We start from the raw sequence: 9,036 nt of genomic DNA, 5'->3' as shown, positions 1-9,036 counted from the left end.
GGGATTTACCCCCAAAGATTCAGATGCAATGAAACGCCGGGACACCTGCACCCCGATGTTTCTAGCAGCCATGTCCACAGTAGCCAAACTGTGGAAGGAGCCTCGGTGTCCATCGAAAGATGAATGGATAAAGAAGATGTGGTTTATGTATACAATGGAATATTACTCAGCCATTAGAAACGACAAATACCCACCATTTGCTTCAACGTGGATGGAACTGGAGGGTATTATGCTGAGTGAAGTAAGTCAATCAGAGAAGGACAAACAGTGTATGTTCTCATTCATTTGGGGAATATGAATAATAGTGAAAGGGAATATAAGGGAAGGGAGAAGAAATGTGTGGGAAATATCAGAATGGGAGACAGAACATAAAGACTCCTAACTCTAGGAAACGACCTAGGGGTGGTGGAAGGGGAGGAGGGCGGGGTGGTGGGGGTGAATGGGTGACGGGCTCTGAGGGGGACACTTGACGGGATGAGCACTGGGTGTTATTCTGTATGTTGGTAAATTGAACACCAATAAAAATTAATTTCTTAAAAAAAATGACCAAAAAAAGTCACTCTGTGTAAATAAATTTTGCTCTATAGAAAAAAAAAAGAAACTAAGAGCTGGGTTCTCCCAAAGAATTAATAAAATTAATAAAGCCTTAGTCAGACTTATCAAAATGAGTAGAGAATTGAACAAAATAAATGAAATCATGAATGAAAGAGGAAAGATCAAAACAAACACCAAAGAGAAACAAATGATTTTAAGAAAATATTATGTAAATTATATGCCACAAACTGGTCAATCTGGAAGAAATGGACAAATTCCTAGAAACTTACTAGGATAAGGATATTATGAGGATATTTTAATTAATTTATTTATTATAATTTTTTTTTACTGGAGTTCAACTTCCCAACATATAGCATAACACCTCGTGCTCATCCTGCCAGTGCCCCCCTTAGTGCCCATCACCCAGTCACCCAAACCCCCGCCCACCTCCCTTTCTACCACCCCTTGTTCGTTTCCCAGAGTTAGGAGTTCTCATGTTCTGTCTCCCTTTCTGACATTTCCCACTCATTTTCTCACCTTTCACTATCTTTTATATTCCCCAAATGAATGAGACCATATAATGTTTGTCCTTCTCAGATTGACTTACTTCACTCAGCATAATACCCTCCAGTTCCATACACGTCGAAGCAAATGGTGGGTATTTGTCGTTTCTAATGGATGAGTAATATTCCATTGTATACATAAACCACATCTTCTTTATCCATTCATCTTTCGATGGACACCGAGGCTCCTTCCACAGGTTGGCTATTGTGGACATTGCTGCTAGAAACATCGGGGTGCAGGTGTCCCGGCATTTCATTGCATCTGTATCTTTGGGGTAAATCCCCAACAGTGCAATTGCTGGGTCATAGGGCAGATCTATTTTTAACTCTTTGAGGAACCTCCACACAGTTGTCCAGAGTGGTTGCACCAGTTCACATTCCCACCAACAGTGTAAGAGGGTTCCCCTTTGTCCACATCCTCTCCAATATTTGTTGTTTCCTGCCTTGTTAATTTTCCCCATTCTCACTGGTGTGGTTTTGATTTGTATTTCCCTGATGGCAAGTGATGGGGAGCATTTTCTCATGTGCTTGTTGGCCATGTCTATGTCTTCCTCTGTGAGATTCCTCTCAATAGCATGTTCTTTAAACTCCTTTAAGCTTCCACATTTTTTTTTCTTGTGGTTGAATTCAATTTTCATAGTGTTGTGGTCTGAAAATATGTATGGTATGATCTTGATCTTTTTGTACTTCTTGAGCCCTGATTTGTGACCCAGTACGTGATCTATTCTGGAGAATATTCCATGTGCACTTGAAAAGAATGTGTATTTTGCTGCTTTGAGGATGAAATCTTCTGAATATATCTTTAAGTCCATGTGGTCCAGTGTGTCATTCAAAGCCCTTTTGTCCTTGTTGATCTTTTGCTTAGATGATCTCTTTCCATTGCTGTGTGTGTGTGCGGGGGGGTTAAAGTCTGAAAATATACATCATATGATCTCAATCTCTTTGTACTTTTTGAGGGCTGATTTATTTTTTTTAATTTGTTTTTCTTGAAGTTCGATTTTCCAACATACAGTATAACACTCAGTGCTCATCCCATCAAGTGCGCTCCTCAGTGCCTGTCACCCAGTTACCCCAACCCCCCACCCACCTCCCTTTCTGCAACCGTTTGTTTGTTTCCCAGAGTTAGGAGTCTCTCATGGTTTGTCTCCTTGAGGGCTGATTTGTGACGCAGAATGTTATCTATTGTGGATAATGTTAAATGTGCTCTCGAAAAGAATATGTATTCTGCTGCTTGAGGATGAAGTGTTCTGAATATATCTGTTAAGTTCATCTGGTCCAGTGTGTCCTTCAAAGCCATTGTTTCTTTGTTGATTTTCTGCTTAGGTGATCTGGTCACTGCTGTAAGTGGGGTGTTAAAGTATCCTACTATTATTGTATTGTTATTAATGATTTTCTTTATATTTGTTATTTATTGTTTTATATATTTTGGTGATCTCTTGTTGGAGGCATAAATATGTACAATTGTTAGATCTTCTTGATGGATAAACCCTTATTTATGCTATAATGCCTTTCTTCATCTCTTGTACAGTCTTTGGTTTAAAATCTAGTTTGTCTCTTATAAGTATGGCTACATTTGCCCTTTCATAGAGTCTCCTTTAATATTTCTTTCAGGGCTGGTTTAGTGGTCATGAATTTCTTTAGTTTTTGTTTGGGAAACTCTATCTCTCCCTCTATTTTGAATGACAGCCTTGCTGGATGAAGTATTCTTGGGTGAATATTTTTGACCTATTAAGCACATTGAATATATCCTGTTACTTTCTTCTGACCTGCTATGTTTCTGTGGACAGGTGTGCTATGAACCTCATCTGTCTTCTTTTCTAGGTTAAGGACTTTTTTTTCTTTGTTGCTTTCAGGATTCTTTCCTTTTCTGTGTATTTTGTTAATTTGACTGTGGTATGTCTTGGTGATGATTGGCTTTTGTTGAATTTAATGGGAATTCTCTATGCATCTTGGATTTTGATGTCTGTTTCCTTCCCTAGACTGGGGAAATTTTCAATTATAATTTGCTCAAATAAAACTTTTGGTCCCTTTACTTTGTCTTCCTCTTCTGGGACTCCTATGATGCGAGTGTTATTCCACTTTAATAAGTCACTAGTTTCCCTAAGTCTACCTTCATTATCTATTAGCTTTGTTTCCCTCTTCTTTTTAGCTTCATTATTTTCCATAATTTTATCTTGTACATCACTGATTCATCCTTTGTCTTTTTCCATCCCTGTATTTATGGCTCCATTTGGGTTTGCATCTGTGTTACAGCATTTAAATTCTGGTCTGACTAGATTTTAATTTCTCTATCTCTGCAGTAAGGTATTCTCTACTGTCTTCTATACCTTTTTCAGGCCCAGTTAGTATCCTTATAATTATTGTTTTAAATTCTAGTCCTGATATCTTACTTATATCTGTTTGTATTAAATCTCTGCCCATCATTTCTTCCTGTTCTTTATTTTCTGCTGATTTCTTACATGTTTTCATTTTGGTGCAAAATAAAAATAAAAATAAATTAAATTAAAAATAAAATAAGATAAATAAAGGAAGGTGTTTTGGCCTGCTTCCTTGGGTCTTTTTTCCAGTTTGTAGATGTGAAGCTTTGTTCTATAAGACTTATGTTCAGTTTTTTGGATGTTCAGAATGAGTTCATATTTATCTAGCTGTGTTCAAGGGAGGAGGCAAGCTTAGGGTTGCCCTACTCCTCCACCATCTTACCTCTCTCTCCATATATTTTTTGTTTCCTCTTAATTTCTTGACTGACCCATTCATTGTTTAGTCACGTGTTATTTAGTCACCATGTATTTGTGACCTTTTAGATTTTTTTTTGTGGTTGATTTCTAGTTTCATATTGTTGTGGTTTAAAAAGATGAATATAAATATAAATATAATTTCAATCTCTTTGAATTTGATGGGTTTCATTTTTTTTTGCCTACCATGTGATCTATTTTGGAGAATGCTTCATGTGCACTTGAAAAGAATGTATATTTTGCTGTTTTTAGATAGAATATTCTGAATATATCTCTTAAATCTATCTTCCAACATGTTATTCAAATCCATTGTTGCTTTAATGATGTTCTGTTTAGATTATCTGTCAGTCGTTGTAAGTTGAGTGTTAAAGTCACCTACTATTATTATACTATTATCACTTAATTGCTTTATGTTTGTTATTAACTGTTTTATATATTTGGATACTCCCATATTGGGTACATAAATACTTATTGTTGGTATGTATTATTGGATTGTTCCCTTTATGATTATATAGTGTTCTTCTTGTCTCTTGTTACAGTCTTTGCTTTATTTATTTATTTATTTATTTATTTATTAATTATTTAAAATATTTTATTTATTTATTCATGAGAGACAGAGAGAGAGAGGGAGGCAGAGACACAGGCAGAGGGAGAAGCAGGCTTCATGCAGGGAGCCCTACATGGGACTCGATCCCAGGTCTCCAGGATCACACCCTGGGCCAAAGGTGGTGCCAAACTGCTGGGCCACCAGGGCTGCCCACAGTCTTTGTCTTAATGTTCATTTTGTTTGATATCAGTATTGCTATCCTAGCTTTCTTTCACTTCCATTTGTATGATAAATGTTTTTCTACCCCTTCACTTTAAATCTGCATTTTTCTTTAGGTCTAAACTGAGTCTTTTGTACATAGCATATAAATGTATATTACTTATTTATTTAACAATGTTTTTTTTTATTTAAATTCCAGTTAGTTAACATACAGTATAATGTTAGTTTCATACGTATTATATAGTGATTCAACAATTTCATACATCACCCTGTGCTCATCACAAGTGTATTCCTTAATCTCAATCACCTATTAACCCATGTCCCCACTGACCTCTCCTCTGGTAGCCATCAATCCATTTGTTTTCTATAATTAAACCTCTGTTTCTTGGTGTCCCTTTTTCTTTTTTTTCCCCTATGCTTGTTTATTTTGTTTCTTACATTCCACATATGAGTGAGATCATATGGCATGTGTTATTTTTGTGCAGTCAGTCATCCCATATCTTTTGATTGGAGCATTCAGTTCATTTACATTCAAAGTAACTCTTTTTTTTAAAGATTTTATTTATTTATTCACAAGAGACATACACAGAGAGAGAGGCAGAGACACAGGCAGAGGGAGAAGCAGGCTCCATGCATGAAGCCCAACGTGGGACTTGATCCTGGGACTCCAGGATCACGCCCTGGGCCAAAGGCAGGCCCTAAACCATTGAGCCACCCAGCGATCCCTAATCAAAGTAATTCTTGATAGATATCTAGTTATTGACATTTGTTACTTGTTTTTTGGTTGTTTTGTAGTTCTCTGTTCCTTTCTTTCTTGCTCTTTCTCCTGTGGTGTTATCATATTCTTTAGTGATATGGTTGAATTCCTCTCTTTTTATTTTTCCATATACATTATAGGCTTTTTATTTGTTGTTCTCATTAGGTTGATGTCCAACAACTTATGCATACAATTGTCTATGTTAAGTTGTTGGTTGTTTATGTTTGAACACATCATGAAAGCATTAAATTTTTACTCTTTCTCTCACATTTTATGTATATGATGTCATATTTACATCCTTTTATTTTGTGAATCCCTTGACTGATTATTATAGATACAATAGCTTTTACTGCTTTTGTGCTTTAACCTCTGTATGACTTCATATGTAATTTATCTACTACTTTTATTATGTTTCTATGTAACTGAAATTTTTTCCTTTCCTAATTTTCTTACTTCTGATTTTGGCCTTTTTTTCCACTCAAAGAATTTTCTTTACCATTTCTTGAAAGGCTGGTTTAGTGCTGACAAACTCCTGTAACTTTTCTTTGTCAGGGTAACTCTTTACTTCTCCTTCTAGTCTGAATGAGATAGCTTTGCTGGATAGAGTATTCTTGGTTGCTGACTTCTTTCTTTCAGCACTAAATATATCATGTCATTCTATTATGGCCTGCAAAGTTTCTGCTAAAAAAGTCAGCCAATTGTGTTATGTGGTTTCCCTTGTATGTAACTGTTTTCTTTTTCTTCCTGCTTTCAGAATTCTCTATCACTACTTTTTTGCCATTTTATTTTTATGTCTTGGTGTAGACTGCTTTGGTCTAATCTTGTTGTGGACTCTGTGTGTTCTGTATTTGGATGTCTGTTCCTTTTCCCAGATTAGGGACATTTTCAGCCCTAAGATTAGTACTTAATGATGAAAAACTGAGAGTATTCCCTCTAATATCAGGAACAAGACAAAGATGTCCACTCCAGTAGGTTTTGCTCAACATAGTACTGAAAGTCCTAGCCACAGAAATAATACAAGAAAAAGAAATAAGAGGCACCTATATTGTTAAAGAAGAAGCTAAATTGTCACTATTTGCAGATGACATATGATATACAGAAAATCCTGGACTCCACCAAAAAATTACTAGAAGTAATAGATGAATTCAGTAAAGTTGCAAGATACAAAATGAATACCCCAAAATACACAGTGTTTCTATACACTAATAACAAAGTAGCAGAAAGAAAAATTAAGAAAACAACTTCGTTTACAATTGCCTCCAAAAGAATAAAATACCTAGAAATAAGCAACCAAAAATGTGAAAGACCTATACTCTGAAATCTATAAAACACTAATGAAACAAATTGAAGATGACACAAACAAATGGAAAGATATTCCATGTTTATGGATTAGAAGAATTAATATTGTTAAAATATACCCAAAGCAATCTACACATTCAATGAAATCCCTATTGGCTTACTCTCTTTCTCTGCCATCCTCATTCTTCCTTCCTTGCACAAAATGTATGGTGAAGCCATAAAAACCATCCCTGTTACAGAGTAAGAGTTACCACAGCTCTAGGCTGAGACAGGGCCTGGAACAGAATATGCAGGTATAAATCAGTACCAGAGCTCAAGGAACAGGATTCCACACAGACGACCACACAACAAGCCCAGGTGGCAGCAGCAGCTGAAATTGATGAAGAACCAGTCAGAAAAGCAAAACAGAGCTGGAATGAAAAGAAGGCATGGAAAGCTATGTTCAAACTCAGTCTTCAACAGGTTATGAGAGTCACTATCTAGAAATATAAGAACATCCTCTTTGTCATCACAAAACCAGATGTCTACAATAGCCCAGCTTCTGATACCTACATAGTTTTTGTTTTTTGAGAAGCCAAGATGGAGGATTTATCTCAGCAGACACAACTAGCGGCTGCTGAGAAATTCAAAGTTCAATGTGAAGCTGTCTCAAACATTCAATAAACACACAGACTCCAACTGTACAAGAGGAAAATTAAGAGGAAGAGGTTGATGAAACAGATGTAGAGGTTAAGGACATAGAATTGGTCAAGTCACAAGCAAATGTATCAAGAGCAAAGGCAGCCCAAACCCTGAAGAACAACAGTAATGATATTGGAAATGCTATTATGGAATTAACAATGTAACCATATGAAAATGAGAACTGTCTTCTCGTGTTTCAAAAGAATAACTTAAGCTTGGTTTGAAATTTGTACTATTTCTATCATTAATAAAGTTATGGCTTCTTGTTGGATGAAAAAAAAAAAAAGAAATCCCCGCCAAAAAGCCAACAGCATTTTTCACAAAACTAGAACAAATATTAAAATTTGATGGAACTAAAAGACCTCAAATAGCCAAATCAATCTTGAGGAAGAAAAACAAATCTGTGGAGGTATCACAATTCTATATTTTAAGATATACTCCAAATCTGTAATAATCAAGACAGTATGATACTAGCACAAAAATAGATGCATATAACAGTGAAACAGAGCAGAAAGCCTAGAAATAAATGCACAATTATATGGTTAATCTCCAAAAAAGGAGGCAAGCATATGCAATGGGAAAAGGTAGTTTCTTTAACAAATGGTGTTGGGAAAACTGGTCATCTACATGCAAAAGAATGAAACCGGACCACTTTCTAACACCATATACAAACATAAACTCAAAATGGATTAAAAACCTAAATGTGAGACTTGAAAACATAAAAGTCCTGGAAGAGAACATAAGCAGTAATTTCTCTGACATCAGCAGTAGTAAAATTTTTCTTACCTCAAAGATACTGATGTAGTTAAACACTGGGACATCTGCACCCCAATGTTCATAGCAGCAATGTCCACAATAACCAAACTGTGGAAGAAGCCACGATGCCCTTCAATAGATGAATGGATGAAGAAGATGTGGTATATACATACAATGGAATATTACTCAGCTATTAGAATAGACGAATACCCACCATTTGTTTTGACATGAATGGAACTGGAGGGTATTATGCTGAGTGAGATAAGTCAATCAGAGAAGGGCAATCATCATATGGTTTCACTCATACATGGAATATAAGAAATAGTAAAAGGGATTATAAGGAAAAGGAGGGGAACTGAGTGGGAAAAATTAAGGAGGGAGAAAAACCATGAGAAACTCCTAACTCTGGGAAACAAACAAAGGGTTGTGGAAGGGGAGGTGGTTGGGGGATGGGGTAACTGGGTGATAGGCATGGAGGAGGGCACTTGATGGGATGAACACTGGGTATTATACTGGGTATTATATGTTGGCAAATTGAATTTAAAGTAAAAAAATAAAATAAAATTCTATATATATCTTCTCTGACAAGGGGAACAAAAGCAAAAATAAACTACTGGGAATACATCAAAATACAAAAGTTCTGTGCAGCAAAGGAACCATCAACAAAACAAAAAGGAAACCTACCAAATGGGTGAAGATATTTTCAAATGGCATATCTAAAAAGGAATAATAAAAAGGAATTATTATAAAAATATATAAAGAACTTATACAACTCAACAAAACAATTTGATTAAAAAATGGGCAAGAGTACCTGTATAGATATTCTCCCCAAGAAGATATACAGATAACCAACAGACATGAAAAGATGTTCAAGATCACTAATCATCAGGGAAATGCAAATCAAAACCATAAGGAAATATTACTTTACAACTGTTAGAATGGCTAAAG

At 35.7% G+C, this 9,036-nt stretch overlaps 1 pseudogene; it reads left to right on the top strand.

The window, feature by feature from the left end:
* The first annotated feature begins 6,853 nt into the window (after positions 1-6,853).
* LOC129518453 (nascent polypeptide-associated complex subunit alpha-like) lies at positions 6,854-7,496 on the top strand (annotated as a pseudogene).
* Positions 7,497-9,036: the final 1,540 nt, after the last annotated feature.

The sequence above is a fragment of the Nyctereutes procyonoides genome, unplaced genomic scaffold (genome assembly GCF_905146905.1).
Source record: "Nyctereutes procyonoides isolate TBG_1078 unplaced genomic scaffold, NYPRO_anot_genome, whole genome shotgun sequence".
Classification (NCBI taxonomy): domain Eukaryota; kingdom Metazoa; phylum Chordata; class Mammalia; order Carnivora; family Canidae; genus Nyctereutes; species Nyctereutes procyonoides.
The sequence above is the reverse complement of the archived record's forward strand: the minus strand, read 5'-3'. Positions and strand labels throughout refer to the sequence as shown.